This window comes from Euprymna scolopes, chromosome 26, assembly GCF_053919585.1.
Source record: "Euprymna scolopes isolate OS-2025 chromosome 26, ASM5391958v1, whole genome shotgun sequence".
NCBI lineage: Eukaryota > Metazoa > Mollusca > Cephalopoda > Sepiida > Sepiolidae > Euprymna > Euprymna scolopes.
The window spans coordinates 81,570,045-81,592,544 of NC_136507.1; positions in this window are offsets into that span (position 1 = coordinate 81,570,045).

The window sequence follows — 22,500 nt, forward strand, 5'->3', positions numbered from 1 at the left end:
TCATAACATATGCCAGAGTGTAAAATACGCTTAAATATGATATTTTAATTTGTCCAGATTTCGTACATATTAGTATTGAGTCGTCATTTCAAAAGTAAAAAAAAAGCATTTGGGTGTCCTCAACTAGAATCGAAACCGATACCAAAACTGTAGCATTCAAACTTGGTGATATTACCATTGTACCAACATGACATGCACATGAACTGATTAAAAATAAACTAAAATGAATGTACAAAATGTATAACTATTTTTTCAATTTTACTCCTTAAAAACTATTTTAACCGGCTAAAGACACAGAAAAGAACGGCCATCTTTCTGTTTATGTCTTTATATACGTTGAAATGCGCAATTCTTTCCAGTACCTGTATCGTAACGCAGAATCAATCATGTAATTATTATATTAATTCTTAAATTTATTCCACCCTAACTGATCAGAAGAAAAAGAACTTATCAACTTTAAAACATATTAAATTTCAAACAGCATAAAATATGGAAAAATAATTGCAACTTTGCTTCCAATTTTCAGATTTTGTAATCCTGCCCATATTTTATTAATTTTGTTTTAAGTTGATAAAATATTTTACTTCTGACGAGTTAAGGGCGGAATAAATTTAAAAGAAAAATTACATCATAATTACATGAATGATTCTGCGCTACGAAACAGGTGCTGTCAAGAATTGTGCATTTCAACGTACTAATAGAAATAAATGGTAAGATGGTCAATATTGTCAATATTGTATAATGTGGTAGATATTGTTCTTATAAAGGGATCAGATAAAAACATATAAATTGTAAGTATGTTGTTGAGCCAGGGGATATCATATTGACGTATAAACCGAGTCATGTTGTATCAGAGAATTATCATACGGGTATATATTACAGTTCATATTTACATAAGGTATAATTTTTTATAAGAAGAGTAATATATGCTTCATACCTTTCTTTCTTGAAGAGTTCTTCTATCTTCACTGCTGAGCTCCGTGATGAAACATGAAATAACCAACTATAACCAATTGAGACCTTTGTTCTTCCTTCTTTTTTGAAACCACAGAGCAACACTTTATATTTTTAAAATATAAATTTATTTCAGTTGTCTCAAATGGTCTTCGTAGAGTCTGCATTTCGTGTCTACATACTTATTTTTTACAGCCTCGCTTTCTGGCTTGAAGTACGCCTGTTCAATTCCGTGACCAAACTCAAACTCCTCGACTGACTAAAATTCCCGACCTCTTGACCTTAGTTCCGTTACGTCATCATTAAAAAGCAAACGACTCTCGACGTGCGGCATTTCCACGTATACCTGGCTATGGTCATTTTGTTTGTTTATTCTAGCTAATTTATGTAAACATCCTCAACTAAAACCCATCGCTACACTTTATTCTATAAACAATAAATAACTTCCAATATAAACTATTTTAAGAATATCGTTGAATAGATATATAAATAGGCACACACACACACACACACACACACACACACACACACACACACACACACACACACACACACAGGCATTCAGCTTTATATATATATATATATATATATATATATATATATATATATATATATATATATATATATATATAATGTTTAGTTACATCCCAAAATACCAAATGAATTAATCAGTCCACAATCATTATTTTTTTCCTTTTCGGTGAATACATATATTTTTTTTAATATGAACACCAAAAGAAAAAATTAAACCTATTTAACTGGTTAGAGTTTACTTATTAACAACTACAGATCGAAACATTGCCATGCCAGTGTACATATCTGTATAAATAAATAAATAAATAAATATATTTATTTATTTATTTATTTTTCCTTTGAAGATTGTAACGTTGGGTATGGGACAGCTAAGCCAGCTGCGAACATCGCGCTGCTTTTTATTGAAACCAACCGAGAGCTCTTTTTAATATCCTCGTTGTTCCCTTAACTGCAATTGTCTGGACCTCTTTTGCACTTGATTCACCAGAAATATTAGTTAGATAGGACTTCAGGTTCAAGTCCATAAGCCCTGTGGCATCTATAATAACTGGTATGATTGATATCTCCCTAAGGTTCCAGTTTCTTTTCATATCATACACGAGACCTTGTGTATGTGTGTGTATGTGTGTGTATGTAACTGTTAATATTATCGTTGGATGATTAATCGGAATCAGGAATCCAAACTTTTATGATATCAGAATCTCTAAATGTTGTGCCTATTCTTCGTTGCTTTTCATCGTTGATTTTGTTTGTTTTCGTTTAAAGCATCATTTCCGTTGCTTGTACTACTAATAAAATGATAAATATTGATTGATTTTTAACAAAACTAAAATCTATTGATTATTCTTCCCCACACGCAGGTGTAATTCTACGTTTGCCAGAATCTCTGTACATGTTACATTGGTATTTTTTTTTATTCATTCAAGTTTCACCCCAAACAAAAAAAAAAAAAAGAAAAAATAAGAAAAAAAAAGAAAAAGAAGAAAATTTCTAAAAAAAATAAAATCGGAATCTGTGATTGTATTCGAATTGGAAATTTAGAACAGAATCTGTAATTATTCCAGAACCGGGAAAAATGTTTGAATGGTTGTTATATAGCAGCGTTTTATGATTAGAAATACAACATTGTTTCAAATTTCTCGTATTTTACTTTTGTAAATAATATAATAGTGCTCACACATTTTGCATTTTGCTTTTTTATTTTTAGCAGTGGGCGTTGTTTCAAATTTCTTGTTGATGCCCAATATACATTGGGATTATAGACTTGCGTTATATTGTTAATACTGAATATATATACATATATATATATATATATGTATATATATGTGTGTGTGTGTGTGTGTGTGTGTGTGTGTGTGTGTGTGTGTGTGTGTGTGTGTGTGCGTGCGTGTGTGTTACTAGCAGGCCGCCCGGCATTGCCGGGTAGTAAAATACACTTAACTAAGATATTTTGATTAAGGCAGAGTTCGTATTTATTAGTATTATATCATATTGGATCTAATACATAGTAGTAATTTAATACATAGTAGTAATTTAAGAAGTTAAAAAAAAATTAACTCGCGTGCTACCACTGAGAATCGAAACCAAAACGTTTAGTTTACGATTTACTTTTCCCTTTGACGTTTATGTCTAAGCTACCAAGAAATGTTCGTTGTAAGTCTAAATATTAAAACATGAACCAATAGCTATTACGTTACGCATGTATATTCGCAATGCCGTCGTCCGACCTTCACCTAACAGATTCCATTTCTTAAATTTTCACATTTTGCGCCGATTTTTTTCGGCTAAAACCTAAGTGTAAAGTTTCACATAGGTTTGAATACCTTGTATATTAATGTTCATGTCTGTTGACCAAAAACTGAGAGAGGAGTTTGGTAGGCAAACTTTTTAAACAAATATATATACGCATACATAAATATATAGAGAAAGAGTTTTATGTTTACTATAACCTTTCATGCAAATATTACGCCAGTATAAATCATGTAGAATATCTTCATAACTATAATTACACATAATAGTAAACTAGAGATGATCATCTCATTAGAGAACCGAAAAAAAACCTAATAAGGATTTAATTAAAATGAATATGCAAATTAGGTAGATATTTGGCAGATGAATGCAATTCTACAACCCATATATTACAAATTTCTTTTTAAATAAATAAAAAAGAGGGTGTTAATATGAATATCAATACACAAAAACCCAAATTTGTAGGAGTGTATATATATATATATATATATATATATATATATATATATATATATATATATATATATATACTACCGTTTTTAATCTGCTTAGTTACATATGTTTCCATTACCTAAATCGAATTAACGAACCGATAGTTTTATCAGACTTTACAGGTTTTTTGTGAAGTCTGATGAACTGATGAAATTATTCGATATTTAATTCGATTCAGGTAGTGGAAACATATGTAACTAAGCAGATTAAAAATGGTTATAAATAAATATATTTTGCTCTACAGTAGTGTTAGGCACTTTTTCAGGTTATATATATATATGTACTGTACATACAATAACCCTTATCCCTGAGTGGCTTCCGAGCCTTGATAAGAGGTGATCACTTTGTAATATATATATATATATATATATATATATATATATATATATATATATATATATATATATATATATATATATATATATATATTGTGGGTTTTTCCCCATATCAATAAATAAAAACTTTGTTTTAATGTATATTATAATAATCCCTCTGTTCAGTCTCAACAGTCAGGGTAGCTGCGCGTGTAATCGTGAGGCAGGAGGTGCGTCATACTCAACCGCATCTCCCCTGAATCGGTTCGGTTTGGGTTTAGTGGCAAGAAAAAAGCCCAAAACTAGTTGCTTAACTTCGGCGTCACGGGAACCGGTGAGTCAACGTGATTATGGCGTATACATATATATATATATATATATATATATATATATATATATATATATATATATATATATATATATATATATATATATATATATATATAATTTAAAGGAGATTAGAATAATAGTTTAAAGAGGTAAGTGTATTTTAATGTAATAGTGAAATTACTAGTTTAATTAAAATACAGGAAATGCTCGTTGTAATTTAGATATATAATAAGCTCGATAGTTAAATGTCCTAGAGCTAATTCTATATTAAGTAATGTGATTTATAATTTAAAAATTAAAAAAAAAATTTAAAATTTAAAAATCAAATTTTAATTAAATTAAAAATCAGTTTCATAAGAAGGAACAACACCAAAGTCAATTATCTGTACGATCGTTTCGGAAATCCGTGCTTTTTATTTGTGGTATACATGAAGTTATGTAGAACAATTATATATAGTTTTTTTGGTAAGCACGGTTTGGTAAGTAAATAAAAAGCTATAGCAAACATCTAAATGACTACTTTAAACACAGTTCCTGATTTCAAAAAAAGAAAAACTAAAAGATTCATCTGCCTTACTTTTAATGCTAGGTTTATTTTTGGTGTCTTAAATTCAATAAAAATCCTCCTAAATTTGCTGATGAGGAGACCGTGCTTACCAAAAAAACTATGTATAATTGTTCTACATAACTTCATGTATACCACAAATAAAAAGCACGGATTTCCGAAACGATCGTACAGATAATTGACTTTGTTGTTGTTCCTTCTTATGAAACTGATTTTTAATTTAATTAAAATTTGATTTTTAAATTTAAAAATTTTAAAAAAATTTTTTAATTATAAATCACATTACTTAATATTATATATATATATATATATACATACTACCGTTTTTAATCTGCTTAGTTACATATGTTTCCATTACATAAATCGAATTAACGAACCGATAGTTTTATCAGACTTTACATATTTTTGTGAAGTCTTATGAAATTATCGGATATTTAATTCGATTCAGGTAGTGGAAACATATGTAACTAAGCAGATTAAAAATGGTTATAAATAAATATATTTTGCTCTACAGTAGTGTTAGGCACTTTTTCAGGTTATATATATATATATGTACTGTACATACAATAACCCTTATCCCTGAGTGGCTTCCGAGCCTTGATAAGGGGTGATCACTTTGTAATATAATCCCTCTGTTCAGTCTCAACAGTCAATGGACACCCCTTTCAGGATAGCTGCGCGTGTAATCGTGAGGCAGGAGGTGCGTCATACTCAACCGCATCTCCCCTGAATCGGTTCGGTTTGGGTTTAGTGGCAAGAAAAAAGCCCAAATCTAGTTGCTTAACTTCGGCGTCACGGGAACCGGTGTGTCAACGTGATTATGGCGTGTATATATATATATATATATATATATATAAGCATATGTGCACACATACATCTATACATATATTACAAGTTGAATACAGATATATATGTATGTATTGAACTATTTCTATTTTTAGCATTTAGTATGTGCCAATAGACATATATTCAGCCAATGGAAGCTCCGTCATTTCGCTAGTAAGAGGGTCGATATCTATATTTGTTATTTTACTCCATTCGTTTTGAGCGGCCGAAAATAGATGCTAAACATACGCTAGATTGATTGCCCTAGACCATTAGAGCTGAATAGTACAGTCCACCCGAAATCCTGTTTTTCATAATCGGCAATCCACCCCGTTTCAACATGTCACGCGCGAAAATAATTATGAACGCTCTTTTTTTATTTTTTATTTTTGGTACGAGATCTTAATACTTATTTTTCTATCCTTTAATGTCCCTATTATCATGTCTTCCAATGAGGGCAGAGTTAGACACATAAATCCAACTCCACATAAAGGGGCCCGCTGCATTGAGACAAAAATCAAAATTCTTCAACTCTTGAAGAATGATTCCTTCATTCACCGAGAACAGAGAATATAAAGCGAGAGTAGTATTAGAAATTATAGTACACTTTGCTCCTAACAAAAAGACCAATGAAATAAGGGTATTTAGTTCTTCCCCACTGCAAGAACTTAGACACCAGCGTCGAAAAGTGGGATTGAGAAGTCAGCATCCCCGGGGAGGGGCGTTCTGACCTGCAAAAGTGCATTGACAGTCGCGTCGGTATAAAGGGCACTTCAGGCGATTAGCAATAAACTAACTCCTTTTCAAAAAGAGAAAGCAAAGACAGAGAGAGTGAACCTACTAGAACTGCACAGAGAGCCCCCCCCTTCGCCAATGCAATAAGTTAGATAAGATTAGTTGAACCCTTTGATTGTATTAATTATCTTTTTTTATTGTAATATATTTTGAACATAGTGTAAATAAAATAGTTAGGATTCTCTTATATATATTATAATCTGTGTTGCGTGTTGTCTAATCTGTTTAACATCAAGACGAAATCTGACACCTTTCCAGCCAGAATCTAACAGAAAGAAGTCATCCTCGAGAAATGGAGAACCATCCGCAGCAAAGCCACACCCAATTCCAGGTATGCATTCACTCATTAAAAACGACTTCCTTATAGCCATGGGGCGATCACTCAAGTAACCCATAGCATCGTGTTATATTGTGGTAAAAAGCGGCTGTTTAGTTTTAACTCCTTTAAAACAAAGCTTATTGTCAATATAAGCGCTCGGATCCTCATTTGCCCCCAGTCAAAATCAAAGCTTCTCTCCTCGAGGAACCTCCCCACTGTTTTGATAAACTTCAAGTAGTGACTTTCACCCAAGACCTGAATTGTAACACATACATCATATTTATTGCTAAAGTTGCTGGAAACAAAAGTCGAATACGTCACACCTGACACCTCTAATACAACATAATTTTACAGTACAGACGGCTATAGGCAAATACATGTGAAATGATGTCACCAGTAAAGAAATAAAAAAAGATTGTAAAAAGAGAAAAAGCGAACGATCACGGAAAGATGTAAAGCACAAAACGAGATAACGTTTGAGATCACGTGAGAGGCGTGCGTGGAGAACGTTTGAGATCACGTCGTTGACGCCACAGCGGTAACAATGAGAAAATAAATGTCGTTGTTACAAAGAAAAAGCGAGTTGAAACTGGGATTGAGAACTCACCGACCCCGAGTAGATGCACTCTGATTTGCAAAAAGTTCCTGGCCAGCCCCGTCCGTATTCTCCGGTAAGATCGCCTCAGGCAATTAGCAATAACCTAACCCCTTTCTCAAAGAGAGAAGGCAAAGCCTGAAAGAGTGGACCTCCTCGAAGTGCACGAAACTCAACTCCCACCACAAAACCAACAGGCACCGGACCATTGCAGGAATGATATATATATATATATATATATATATATATATATATATATATATATATATATATATATATATATATCACGCACGCGCGCTCATACTCATACACACACGCGCGTGCTTTCTTCCTTACATAATCAGAATCCATTGGCATCTGTTACTAAGTTTTGTTTAAAAGTTGAAACTCTGAGTGAAAACGCTCGTTTAACGTTTTTTTTCTCTGTTTGTTTACTTTGCATTGTTTCATTTTTCAAAGTCGCTGATGAAATTGCGCTGACTCTTTCCAACCTCTTATGGTTGATTCAACGCAATGAAACCACTGGTACGCCTTTGAAATATGTATATATAGTTTTGAAATAAATATTGTATCTTCAGCCCTCACATCGAAGACCAAGCACTTAACTGGAATTTTTTCATCGCCTCCTGACACAAGTGTTTATATATATATATATATATATATATATATATATATATATATATATATATATATATATATACTAATGTAACAAGCTTAGTTATGAATATAAATAATAATTAAATTATAATTATATTTGTACTAAGAATAATGAATGAATAATGATGAAACGAATATATAATTCACAGTTCTTTTTTTTTCTTTGTCAGTGAAGTATATGGCAAAAGAGAAGCTATGAAATATATATATATATATTTATATATCTATATGTATATCTATCTATCTATCTATCTATCTATCTATCTATCTCTCTCTCTCTCTCTCTCTCTCTCTCTCTATATATATATATATATATATATATATATATATATATATAAACACTTGTGTATCTAGGTATTAAAATAATTATAGTAATAATTATATATATATATATATTAATTTTCTTACTTTGAAGATTGTAACGCTGGGTATAGGGCAGCCAAACCAGCTGCCAACATTGCCCTGCTTTTTATTGAAACCAACCGAGAGCTCTTTTTAGTATCCTCGCTATTCTCTTAAGTGCAAATGTCTGTGTGCAAATGCATATGTATGTATGTATGTATGTATGTATGTATGTATGTATATGTGCGTCTGTGTGTGCGTGTGTGCGCACGTGCGTGTATGTGTGTGTGTGTGTGTGTGTCCGTACTAATGTAACAGTATACGCACACACACATATTAATGTGCGGTGAACTTTGAATTGATAACTCTAGTTCTTTAATTGTAGATTTTATAAATATGTAGATTTTATAAAAAATGTAAGAAATCTAATTGGAACCTGAGGCAATGTAATATCACGAAAATGCTAAACATAGACGGAACGTTCGATCGTTATAAAAGCCGCAACTAATACGCGCGGGAACAGTGGAGCGTTGCCGCCCAATTATTGCAGTGTGAAATTGACATTGACAAATATCAAAACAAGCCGACTTCGTATTGAACAGCATTTATGTGATTTATTCAGTTTATGAACTTCCAAATAACTGATCTCATGATGCACGTTGATTCAATTCAGATTGTTCTCCCTGGTGAATGTACAAAACTAATAATAATAATAATAATAATAATAATAATAATAATAATGACACACGCTCATACACACACACACACACACACACACACACACACACACACACACACACACATATATATATATATATATATATATATATATATATATATATAAGTTGCCTTCAATTAGTTTCAAGACTTATTTGTACAGGCATTTGCAATTGTTGTCGGCTCTTGGAAATTCAGTATGGCTTTGCTATACATTTTACGAGATAACCGAAAATTTTTATCATTTCAGGTTCAAATAAACAGCTACAGCAGGAAGTGGAATACACCCTACTAAAGCCTAATTTCACAGCTGGCGAATTTCAAAAATGTAATCTGGACGTGAGGGCAATTTTGAAGAAGGATATGCAATAAAACTCTGTTTTAAATTTGGAAAAATGTCATAAAAACGTATGGAATGCTTCAGACTGCTTTTGGACCATCTTGCATGGATCAACCCTCAGTTATTGAGTGACATAAGGGATTCAAGGAAGGCAGGTAGTTTGTGAGGGATGGTGAGAAGTGTAGGGAGGAGTAAGAACGACGAAACCCCAGAGTTGATTGGCCAAATAAAGAATTTCATGGATAAGGACCGTCGTGTGTCCATGGAGACAATAGGTGCACAGTTTGATGTCAGTGTAAGAACTGTACACACACTTATTCGTAAGGAACTGATGCGGAAGATTGACGCGAAGTTTATCCCAAGGGTGTAGTCCCACAGACGATTTTACCAAGATGAGCATCAAGACCCTTACATTTCCTATAGTTGTAGATGTGACTTTCGGTTATTCCCTAAGCGCAAGGAAAACCTTAGAGGCTGTCGTTATGAGACAATTGAGGAGATGAAAGCGGCTGTAAAGAGGGTCATTGACATACTCAAACAAAAAGACTTCTATTAGGCCTTCCAGTTGTTGGAACGCTAAAACAAGTGCATTGCAGCCGGAAAAGATAACTTCAAAAACGACTAGAGTTTCATGTGTATACTACCAATAAAAATGCCCATACGAAAAACGCCTTGAAACTTATTCAAGCAACCTCGTATATATATATATATATATATATATATATATATATATATATATATATATATATATATATATATAACTACTTCATTTATTCACATAAATTTAATATACGAAAGTATAGATTTATGCGTAAACTTTAAGTATTTACTTCAAAAGTGCTCAATACGTAGGTAGAGCTAGTTAGTAATTTATAAAATATATATGGCGATTAAGCTACACTGAATATTCTGCGTTTCATCCAACTATAGGATTCGTCAGGCATGACTTCCTTAGATTTCAAAACCCGATACTATGACAACAAAAGCACATTCAAAAATAAAAAAAAACACTGTATAAAAAACACTAGCGAATAAATACTGGGAACTCAAAGAAAGCGGACATTCGCCGGTAGTCGAATGGAAAATAATGAGACAAGCTACCACATGCAGACATTTAGACGACCCATGTAAATTATGCCTCCATGAAAAATTTTCTATCCTGTACTTTAAAGAACCTCAAAATCTATTAAACTGTAGTGTTTTGTGTGTTCACAAAATAAAACTTACTCTAGGATGGCGATACAAAATAGCTTTAAAACTAACAATAACAATAGAAAACAAACAAATAAATAAATTAAATAAACATGAATATACATAAACGATCACACACACACACACACACACATATATATATATATATATATATATATATATATATATATATATATGCATGGATGTGTGTACACATAGGTATATTTATATGTATAAAAAAAAAGGAGAACGTCTACCTAAAACCACTAACCTAGTTCTAAAACAGATTCTTTGTTTGATAAAATGCATGCCCATTGGCTGATAGGAAGGGGCGCGGTGGATACTAGAAAGCTGATTGGCCAACTAGAAATCCTCAACATATATAAAAACAAGAAGCAACCACAGAATTCGCGCATAAGCCTGACGAATCCTATAGTTGGATGAAACGCAGAATATTCAGTGTAGCTTAATCGCCATACATATTTTATACATTACTATATATATATATATATATATATATATATATATATATATATATATATATCCACCTTTTTTGAGTTTTCAACGACTTATTTTGTTTCCGAAATGGAACGGGGTCATACATTTCATTACATCAAAAATATATTTTCAAATATTTTTGTTTTATTAATTTCATTTATCCAGAGGAAATCTCGCAATAAAGACAAAACGTTGATGAACACATATCTTGTTTTTTTCTCTCTCTTACTCTCTCCCCTCTCTTTCTCTCTCTCTCTCTCTCACTCTCTCTCTCTCTCTCTCTCTCTCTCTCTCTATATATATATATATATATATATATATATATATATATATATTTAAAGTGATGGTTGTGTAGTTCCAACGAGAGAAAAAATGTATATTTAAAAAAGTGTAGCCATCAACAATTGTGGGTTTTTTTTAAAGGCTTTCATCATATTTTTATTTTAAAATATTTTTATAACGCGTTTCGAGCTTAGAGTGTGCTCTCTTCAGATATTTTCGTAAAAAGTTTTTCTTTAAAATGGGAGTTTGTGGATATGCCTCCGCTGATATTAAATATGTTTTTCATAGTGGTGCGATGCGTGTGTTCAGTGTTTAGACGTTCTGTCTCCAACTTTAAGTGTTTCACTGTGACCGGTCAAAGTTAGTTTCAAAGAGTGTTTTTTAGTCCATATGGTGAAGGTTTTTATGGCTTCTTTAGGGTTCTTTTTTAAAGACTTTCTTTCCCCATGTATAGCATACACTCACACACAATCCCATACGCATACATATATATTCATGAACATGTACACATGCACACGCACACGCACACAGGCACACACACATACACACGCGTACATACATAGAAATATATGTAGGAGCATACATATATACACATATACATACCCACCTACACACTCACACACGCACTCTCATACATCCACCGCTAACAATTATTTTTATTTTTTTATTTTTTATTTTATATATATATATATATATATATATATATATATATATATATATATATATATATATACACTTTTTTTTCCCTACCAAAACACGCATGTATATATGCGCTTAATCATTCAGACATATGTACACGCACCCACACACACACACAAGTAAGATGGAGAATAATAGGTAGAAGATATATATACACACACATACACGCACATACACACATATATGTACACACATATATGTATGTGCACATACACTCACAAACATCCACATACTATGTAGGCACATACACATACACACACATGCACACACACAGACATATGCAGGGGCTCACACATACGCGTATATCCATATTCACACGAACACATTTACCCACTCATACATGTGCATACATATGTATATATACATACATACACACATACATACGGATGTGTATACACTCATCCACCCATATATATATATATATGGGCACATGCATTCACAATCCCACACACACATACATATTCATACATCCCACCTTATGTATATATTGGTTGGAGTTTCCTTTCCAATCCATGCACATATGCATACATGGATTCGGTCACCCAAACATAAGTGCACGTATATATACAAACAAGATGTAGCATAGATAACAGATGATATATAATTATACACACACGCATACACAATCATATGTGTACACCCACGCACATACACATATACACACGCACACACGCGCGCACACACACATACATACGTTTAATTTCTAGTTGTTTGTTTAGTTAAGAGAAATGGTACTGTACTGGGTATGGGCGCGCGCACCCGCGAAAGTGTGCGTGTGCCTTATTGTGCTTTTTTGTTGTTTCGTGTGTGAGGGTGCACACCTACCCAAGCATGCATGCGTGTAAGTGTATTTTGTGTTTTGCCTATTTATGTGTATAATTATGGAGAGACGTTTAAGGCGGGGTTAAACTTTGTTATGAAATTTTTTTTCTTGAGTTAGCAAGTAGAAGTAGTTGTCAGTTTGGAAGATGGGCATTATCTCGAATCTGCCTCCACTGCATGCGTGTATATGTTGTGATACATGTAGGTGTCTATTTTCCGCGATTTTGATGTTGGATCGGTGTAGGGCTACTCTATTACTAAGGTTTTTTGTAGCACCTATGTAGGATTTATCGCATGCTGGACATTTTATTACATAGATTACGTTTTTTGAGGTGCAATCTAGGTTTTTTTTAATTTTGAATGTTTGTATGGGGTTCGCAAATGTGTATGTGTTTCCCTCTAATATTATGTTGCAGACTCCACATCGTTGTTTGTTGCATTTTGTGACTCCTTTTGTTGCGTCTTGATTGAGTTTGGATGAGGTAAGAATGCGTTTTAGGTTTTTGGTTTGGCGTTTGCTTTTTATTATTTTTGTTGTTTTAAGGAAATTGTTTAGTTTGCTGTTTTGGTTAAGTAGGACGAGGTTTTTCGTTATCTCTGTGAAAAGTTCAGGGTTGTTTGTGTTGTGTGTGGAGATGTATGTTAGGATTTGTTCTTTGTTTCGTTCTTTAGGGGTTCTCAAATCTTCTACTGGTATATTTGTCGCAAGTTGGATCCCTTTGTCTATAAGTTGTGATGGGTATTTTCTTTTTCTTAAATTTATTCGTAGTTCCTTGAGTCGGATTTTTCGAAGGTTATTGTCCGTGATTATGGTGCAGATTCTACGTGCTAGGGTGTAGGGAATTGATTTTATGCAGCTTTTAGGGTGGTGACTTTTAAAGTGTAGGTATTGTTGGGTGTCTGTAGGTTTGCGGTAAATGTCTGTGATAATGTTATTGTCTTTAATCTTTATCAGTATGTCTAGGAAAGGTAATTCTGTAGAGCTTTGTTCTATGGTGAATTTAATTTTTTGGGTGTAGGTTCTGGAGTATGGTGTGTATGTCTGTGATGTCCCCCCATGTGGGTTTCCATAGGATGAAGCAGTCATCTAAGTACCTTTTCCATGATTCTACAAACAGTATTTTAGTGCTGTGGCCAAATTTTTGTTCTATTTTTTTATATATGGTTTCTTCTAGGTAGGCTAATGTAAGGGTTGCGTAAGTCGGTGCCATTTTCGTTCCCATTGCTGTACCTAGTGTTTGGATGTAGTTGGCATTGTTGAATTCGAAGGAATTATTATTTAGAATTATGTCTACACTATCGATAATGAATTGCTTTGTGAATCTGGGATGTAGTGTTTGTGCGTGTCTGTTGATCCAAAATAGTATTGCTTCTTTTCCTAATTCATGGGGTATATTACTATATAAACTACTAACGTCAAATGTAACTAATAGTGTCCCGTTTTCTACTGTATGTGGTAAGGTAGTAAGAAAATGGATGTCGTCCCTTATGTAGCTCTTAACTTGATCTGTGAAAGGTTGTAATAAGATGTCTATTAAGTTGCTAAGTCTGCTTGTCGGACAGGCTGGTCCTGCTACAATGGGTCTAAATGTAAGGTCGCTAGGGTTTGGAGCGCTAATATATTCTGAGTTTTGTGTATCGATGGCAAGTTTTATTGTGCCAGATTTGTGTATTTTAGGCAGTCCGTAGAAGTTGTTGGTCTTTGTAATGAAATTTGTGAGGAAGTCCTTTTCTTTCTTTTTTAATATTTTGTTGTGTGTTGTACAAAGTTTTGTGATTTTTGAGATGGTGGTGTTATCTATGTTGGTACTAATGGGTTTATAGTAGTGTTTGTCATCCAGTAATTCTGTAATTTTTGTTTCATAATACGTTCTGTCCATGATTACTACGGCACTGCCTTTGTCTGCTTCTTTTATTATTATGTCATTATTATTACGGATCTTTTCGAGTGCTTGTTTTTGCTTATGTGTGAGGTTGCTTGTGGTTTTGTGTTTTTTTTGGAGGTTAAGGTTCCAGAGATTTTCGAAGTAGCTGTTTAGTTCTTTTGTGTTGTTCTGTTTATTAGGGAAATATGTTGATTTGTTTTTTACTAAAGAATCATCTTTGTCCCCTTTGTTATCTAGTGTTTCTATTAGTCTAAATTTCCGTTCGAATTCTTTAAGGTCCTTTTTTAGTTCTGCTATATTGCTTTTAGGGGTGGGGCAGAATTTGAGGCCCAGCTTCAGTATTTCCATTTCGTTCTTTGATAAGGAGTATGTGGATAAATTGATGATTTTGGGTCTAATTTTTTCTAACCTGGAATTGTTGTTCCCTGGGGGCTTCCTAAAAAATGCTGGGAGTTGTTTGTTTCCTTGTTTCGAGGAGTGGTGTGTTTTAGGGTGGTGTGATGTCTCCTTGTAAAATGAGTGTCGTGTACAATATTGTGAGGGTTCAGTGATAAATGGTTGAATGGGTTGTCGTTATAGGTTTTTTGTGTTGGATAGTTGTGTTTCAGTTGGAATTGGTGTTGCTGTTGAGGATACATGCATTGTTGTATAGGGTTGTGTTGTCGGGGTTTGTTGTAGGGGAGGTCTGTTTGTTGGGATTGGTGTTGCATGGGATATTCTGATTGTTCCCGTTGATGGGGGAGGTGCCTTAGGGGTTTGTTTCTTTGTGTGGGATATGAGGGGTGAGAGTTGTAGGTAGTGTTTTGAATTATGTGATGTCTCAGGTAGTTGTGTTGCATTGTGGGGGTGTTTTGGTAGGGGTTGTTTAGTAAAGGTATTTTTTCGTTGTTTGTGTTAGCGATGTAGTGTCTGTGGGAATGGACTTTTGATTGTGTTCGCTGAATTGGGTGGTAATAGTTAGGTTTGTATTGCTTAGGATTGTATATAAGTGGGTATTTTTGTGGAGATGTATTGTGTGGTATGTTGTCCGGTGTGTTGTGTTTGTTAATGGTGCGGGTTCTTGTGTAATTTTGAGGTGTTATTAGTGTGCGTTTTGGCTGGGCCAGTTGTTGGGAATTTAGATGTGTAAGATGTGAATATATTGTGGTTGCTTCTTTGTGTGTAGTTGTATCTGTTGTGTGGATGTGTTTGTGTATGGTGTATGTTTCGTTTCTTACCTTTGTTATGTGATCTCTGTGTTTGCGGATATCGTGTAAGAGTGTTCTGTTCCTGGTTGTCCTTGTATGTGTTTGTCGATTGTTTGCTTTTTTCTTTTTCCGGCAGGTTTTTTAGCCAGGTTATTTTCCGTCCAATGATTTCCCTGGATTTTTCCTCCTCTTTTTTGCATTCAGAATCCCAGAGTTCCAAGAGGGGTTGGTGTGTTTCCTTGGGGCAGAGTTCCTTGATTTTTTTAAAAACTTTATTGTCAATTTCTGTGTACTTCTCCGTAGAGTGTATTTTTTTGTCTTCCCGTATGTCGATTTCGGCCTGAAGTTTTGAAATACTTAGGGCTTTTTTAATTTTCACTTGTTCCTCTGTATCTTGTGGTGTAATTTTTTCCCGGAATTTATATGGAATGAATTGGTCCTCCATCGTTAGAAATGTCTTGTATGTTGTTGCGGTGTTACTGCATTTTACTGCATGGTAAAAAGCAATTTTTCTTTGTTTAAGGAGGATGTTCCAGTTTTGGAGATTCCGTTTCTTGGTTTTTAGTACGTCATTCTGTATGTATGGTCTTCTAAAGTATTCCAGGTATTCTTGTTGTGCTTTGAGTTGGTTAATGATTTCCTCAAATTGTATCTCTTTCTTATCCTGTTGGTTGGAAATGAGCTGGATTATTCTGTCCATTTTCTCATTAAGTTGCTGCAATCCGTCCTCGAGATGTTTGTGTTCTATGGAGAAGTTTGTCTGTGAATCCATCAAGTCCTCCAGAGACTTTTTTCTTGTTGCTGGCATTCTGTCGTTGTAGTTATTTATATTTAAAGTGATGGTTGTGTAGTTCCAACGAGAGAAAAAATGTATATTTAAAAGAGTGTAGCCATCAACAATTGTGGGTTTTTTTTAAAGGTTTTCATCATATTTTTATTTTAAAATATTTTTATAACGCGTTTCGAGCTTAGGGTGTGCTCTCTTCAGATATTTTCGTAAAAAGTTTTTCTTTAAAATGGGAGTTTGTGGATATGCCTCCGCTGATATTAAATATGTTTTTCATAGTGGTGCGATGCGTGTGTTCAGTGTTTAGACGTCCTGTCTCCAACTTTAAGTGTTTCACTGTGACCGGTCAAAGTTAGTTTCAAAGAGTGTTTTTTAGTCCATATGGTGAAGGTTTTTATGGCTTCTTTAGGGTTCTTTTTTAAAGACTTTCTTTCCCCATGTATAGCATACACTCACACACAATCCCATACGCATACATATATATTCATGTACATGTACACATGCACACGCACACAGGCACACACACATACACACGCGTACATACATAGAAATATATGTAGGAGCATACATATATACACATATACATACCCAGCTACACACTCACACACGCACTCGCATACATATGGACTAAAAAACACTCTTTGAAACTAACTTTGAACGGTCACAGTGAAACACTTAAAGTTGGAGACAGGACGTCTAAACACTGAACACACGCATCGCACCACTATGAAAAACATATTTAATATCAGCGGAGGCATATCCACAAACTCCCATTTTAAAGAAAAACTTTTTACGAAAATATCTGAAGAGAGCACACCCTAAGCTCGAAACGCGTTATAAAAATATTTTAAAATAAAAATATGATGAAAACCTTTAAAAAAAACCCACAATTGTTGATGGCTACACTCTTTTAAATATACATTTTTTCTCTCGTTGGAACTACACAACCATCACTTTAAATATAAATAACTACAACGACAGAATGCCAGCAACAAGAAAAAAGTCTCTGGAGGACTTGATGGATTCACAGACAAACCTCTCCATAGAACACAAACATCTCGAGGACGGATTGCAGCAACTTAATGAGAAAATGGACAGAATAATCCAGCTCATTTCCAACCAACAGGATAAGAAAGAGATACAATTTGAGGAAATCATTAACCAACTCAAAGCACAACAAGAATACCTGGAATACTTTAGAAGACCATACATACAGAATGAAGTACTAAAAACCAAGAAACGGAATCTCCAAAACTGGAACATCCTCCTTAAACAAAGAAAAATGGCTTTTTACCATGCAGTAAAATGCAGTGACACCGCAGCAACATACAAGACATTTTTAACGATGGAGGACCAATTCATTCCATATAAATTCCGGGAAAAAATTACACCACAAGATACAGAGGAACAAGTGAAAATTAAAAAAGCCCTAAGTATTTCAAAACTTCAGGCCGAAATCGACATACGGGAAGACAAAAAAATACACTCTACGGAGAAGTACACAGAAATTGACAATAAAGTTTTTAAAAAAATCAAGGAACTCTGCCCCAAGGAAACACACCAACCCCTCTTGGAACTCTGGGATTCTGAATGCAAAAAAGAGGAGGAAAAATCCAGGGAAATCATTGGACGGAAAATAACCTGGCTAAAAAACCTGCCGGAAAAAGAAAAAAGCAAACAATCGACAAACACATACAAGGACAACCAGGAACAGAACACTCTTACACGATATCCGCAAACACAGAGATCACATAACAAAGGTAAGAAACGAAACATACACCATACACAAACACATCCACACAACAGATACAACTACACACAAAGAAGCAACCACAATATACTCACATCTTACACAAATTCCCAACAACTGGCCCAGCCAAAACGCACACTAATAACACCTCAAAATTACACAAGAACCCGCACCATTAACAAACACAACACACCGGACAACATACCACACAATACATCTCCACAAAAATACCCACTTATATACAATCCTAAGCAATACAAACCTAACTATTACCACCCAATTCAGCGAACACAATCAAAAGTCCATTCCCACAGACACTACATCGCTAACACAAACAACGAAAAAATACCTTTACTAAACAACCCCTACCAAAACACCCCCACAATGCAACACAACTACCTGAGACATCACATAATTCAAAACACTACCTACAACTCTCACCCCTCATATCCCACACAAAGAAACAAACCCCTAAGGCACCTCCCCCATCAACGGGAACAATCAGAATATCCCATGCAACACCAATCCCAACAAACAGACCTCCCCTACAACAAACCCCGACAACACAACCCTATACAACAATGCATGTATCCTCAACAGCAACACCAATTCCAACTGAAACACAACTATCCAACACAAAAAACCTATAACGACAACCCATTCAACCATTTATCACTGAACCCTCACAATATTGTACACGACACTCATTTTACAAGGAGACATCACACCACCCTAAAACACACCACTCCTCGAAACAAGGAAACAAACAACTCCCAGCATTTTTTAGGAAGCCCCCAGGGAACAACAATTCCAGGTTAGAAAAAATTAGACCCAAAATCATCAATTTATCCACATACTCCTTATCAAAGAACGAAATGGAAATACTGAAGCTGGGCCTCAAATTCTGCCCCACCCCTAAAAGCAATATAGCAGAACTAAAAAAGGACCTTAAAGAATTCGAACGGAAATTTAGACTAATAGAAACACTAGATAACAAAGGGGACAAAGATGATTCTTTAGTAAAAAACAAATCAACATATTTCCCTAATAAACAGAACAACACAAAAGAACTAAACAGCTACTTCGAAAATCTCTGGAACCTTAACCTCCAAAAAAAACACAAAACCACAAGCAACCTCACACATAAGCAAAAACAAGCACTCGAAAAGATCCGTAATAATAATGACATAATAATAAAAGAAGCAGACAAAGGCAGTGCCGTAGTAATCATGGACAGAACGTATTATGAAACAAAAATTACAGAATTACTGGATGACAAACACTACTATAAACCCATTAGTACCAACATAGATAACACCACCATCTCAAAAATCACAAAACTTTGTACAACACACAACAAAATATTAAAAAAGAAAGAAAAGGACTTCCTCACAAATTTCATTACAAAGACCAACAACTTCTACGGACTGCCTAAAATACACAAATCTGGCACAATAAAACTTGCCATCGATACACAAAACTCAGAATATATTAGCGCTCCAAACCCTAGCGACCTTACATTTAGACCCATTGTAGCAGGACCAGCCTGTCCGACAAGCAGACTTAGCAACTTAATAGACATCTTATTACAACCTTTCACAGATCAAGTTAAGAGCTACATAAGGGACGACATCCATTTTCTCACTACCTTACCACATACAGTAGAAAACGGGACACTATTAGCTACATTTGACGTTAGTAGTTTATATAGTAATATACCCCATGAATTAGGAAAAGAAGCAATACTATTTTGGATCAACAGACACGCACAAACACTACATCCTAGATTCACAAAGCAATTCATTATCGATAGTGTAGACATAATTCTAAATAATAATTCCTTCGAATTCAACAATGCCAACTACATCCAAACACTAGGTACAGCAATGGGAACGAAAATGGCACCGACTTACGCAACCCTTACATTAGCCTACCTAGAAGAAACCATATATAAAAAAATAGAACAAAAATTTGGCCACAGCACTAAAATACTGTTTGTAGAATCATGGAAAAGGTACTTAGATGACTGCTTCATCCTATGGAAACCCACATGGGGGGACATCACAGACTTACACACCATACTCCAGAACCTACACCCAAAAATTAAATTCACCATAGAACAAAGCTCTACAGAATTACCTTTCCTAGACATACTGATAAAGATTAAAGACAATAACATTATCACAGACATTTACCGCAAACCTACAGACACCCAACAATACCTACACTTTAAAAGTCACCACCCTAAAAGCTGCATAAAATCAATTCCCTACACCCTAGCACGTAGAATCTGCGCCATAATCACGGACAATAACCTTCGAAAAATCCGACTCAAGGAACTACGAATAAATTTAAGAAAAAGAAAATACCCATCACAACTTATAGACAAAGGGATCCAACTTGCGACAAATATACCAGTAGAAGATTTGAGAACCCCTAAAGAACGAAACAAAGAACAAATCCTAACATACATCTCCACACACAACACAAACAACCCTGAACTTTTCACAGAGATAACGAAAAACCTCGTCCTACTTAACCAAAACAGCAAACTAAACAATTTCCTTAAAACAACAAAAATAATAAAAAGCAAACGCCAACCCAAAAACCTAAAACGCATTCTTACCTCATCCAAACTCAATCAAGACGCAACAAAAGGAGTCACAAAATGCAACAAACAACGATGTGGAGTCTGCAACATAATATTAGAGGGAAACACATACACATTTGCGAACCCCATACAAACATTCAAAATTAAAAAAAACCTAGATTGCACCTCAAAAAACGTAATCTATGTAATAAAATGTCCAGCATGCGATAAATCCTACATAGGCGCTACAAAAAACCTTAGTAATAGAGTAGCCCTACACCGATCCAACATCAAAATCGCGGAAAATAGACACCTACATGTATCACAACATATACACGCATGCAGTGGAGGCAGATTCGAGATAATGCCCATCTTCCAAACTGACAACTACTTCTACTTGCTAACTCAAGAAAAAAATTTCATAACAAAGTTTAACCCCGCCTTAAACGTCTCTCCATAATTATACACATAAATAGGCAAAACACAAAATACACTTACACGCATGCATGCTTGGGTAGGTGTGCACCCTCACACACGAAACAACAAAAAAGCACAATAAGGCACACGCACACTTTCGCGGGTGCGCGCGCCCATACCCAGTACAGTACCATTTCTCTTAACTAAACAAACGACTAGAAATTAAACGTATGTATGTGTGTGTGCGCGCGTGTGTGCGTGTGTATATGTGTATGTGCGTGGGTGTACACATATGATTGTGTATGCGTGTGTGTATAATTATATATCATCTGTTATCTATGCTACATCTTGTTTGTATATATACGTGCACTTATGTTTGGGTGACCGAATCCATGTATGCATATGTGCATGGATTGGAAAGGAAACTCCAACCAATATATACATAAGGTGGGATGTATGAATATGTATGTGTGTGTGGGATTGTGAATGCATGTGCCCATATATATATATATATGGGTGGATGAGTGTATACACATCCGTATGTATGTGTGTATGTATGTATATATACATATGTATGCACATGTATGAGTGGGTAAATGTGTTCGTGTGAATATGGATATACGTGTATGTGTGAGCCCCTGCATATGTCTGTGTGTGTGCATGTGTGTGTGTATGTGTATGTGCCTACATAGTATGTGGATGTTTGTGAGTGTATGTGCACATACATATATGTGTGTACATATATGTGTGTATGTGCGTGTATGTGTGTGTATATATATCTTCTACCTATTATTCTCCATCTTACTTGTGTGTGTGTGTGGGTGCGTGTACATATGTCTGAATGATTAAGCGCATATATACAT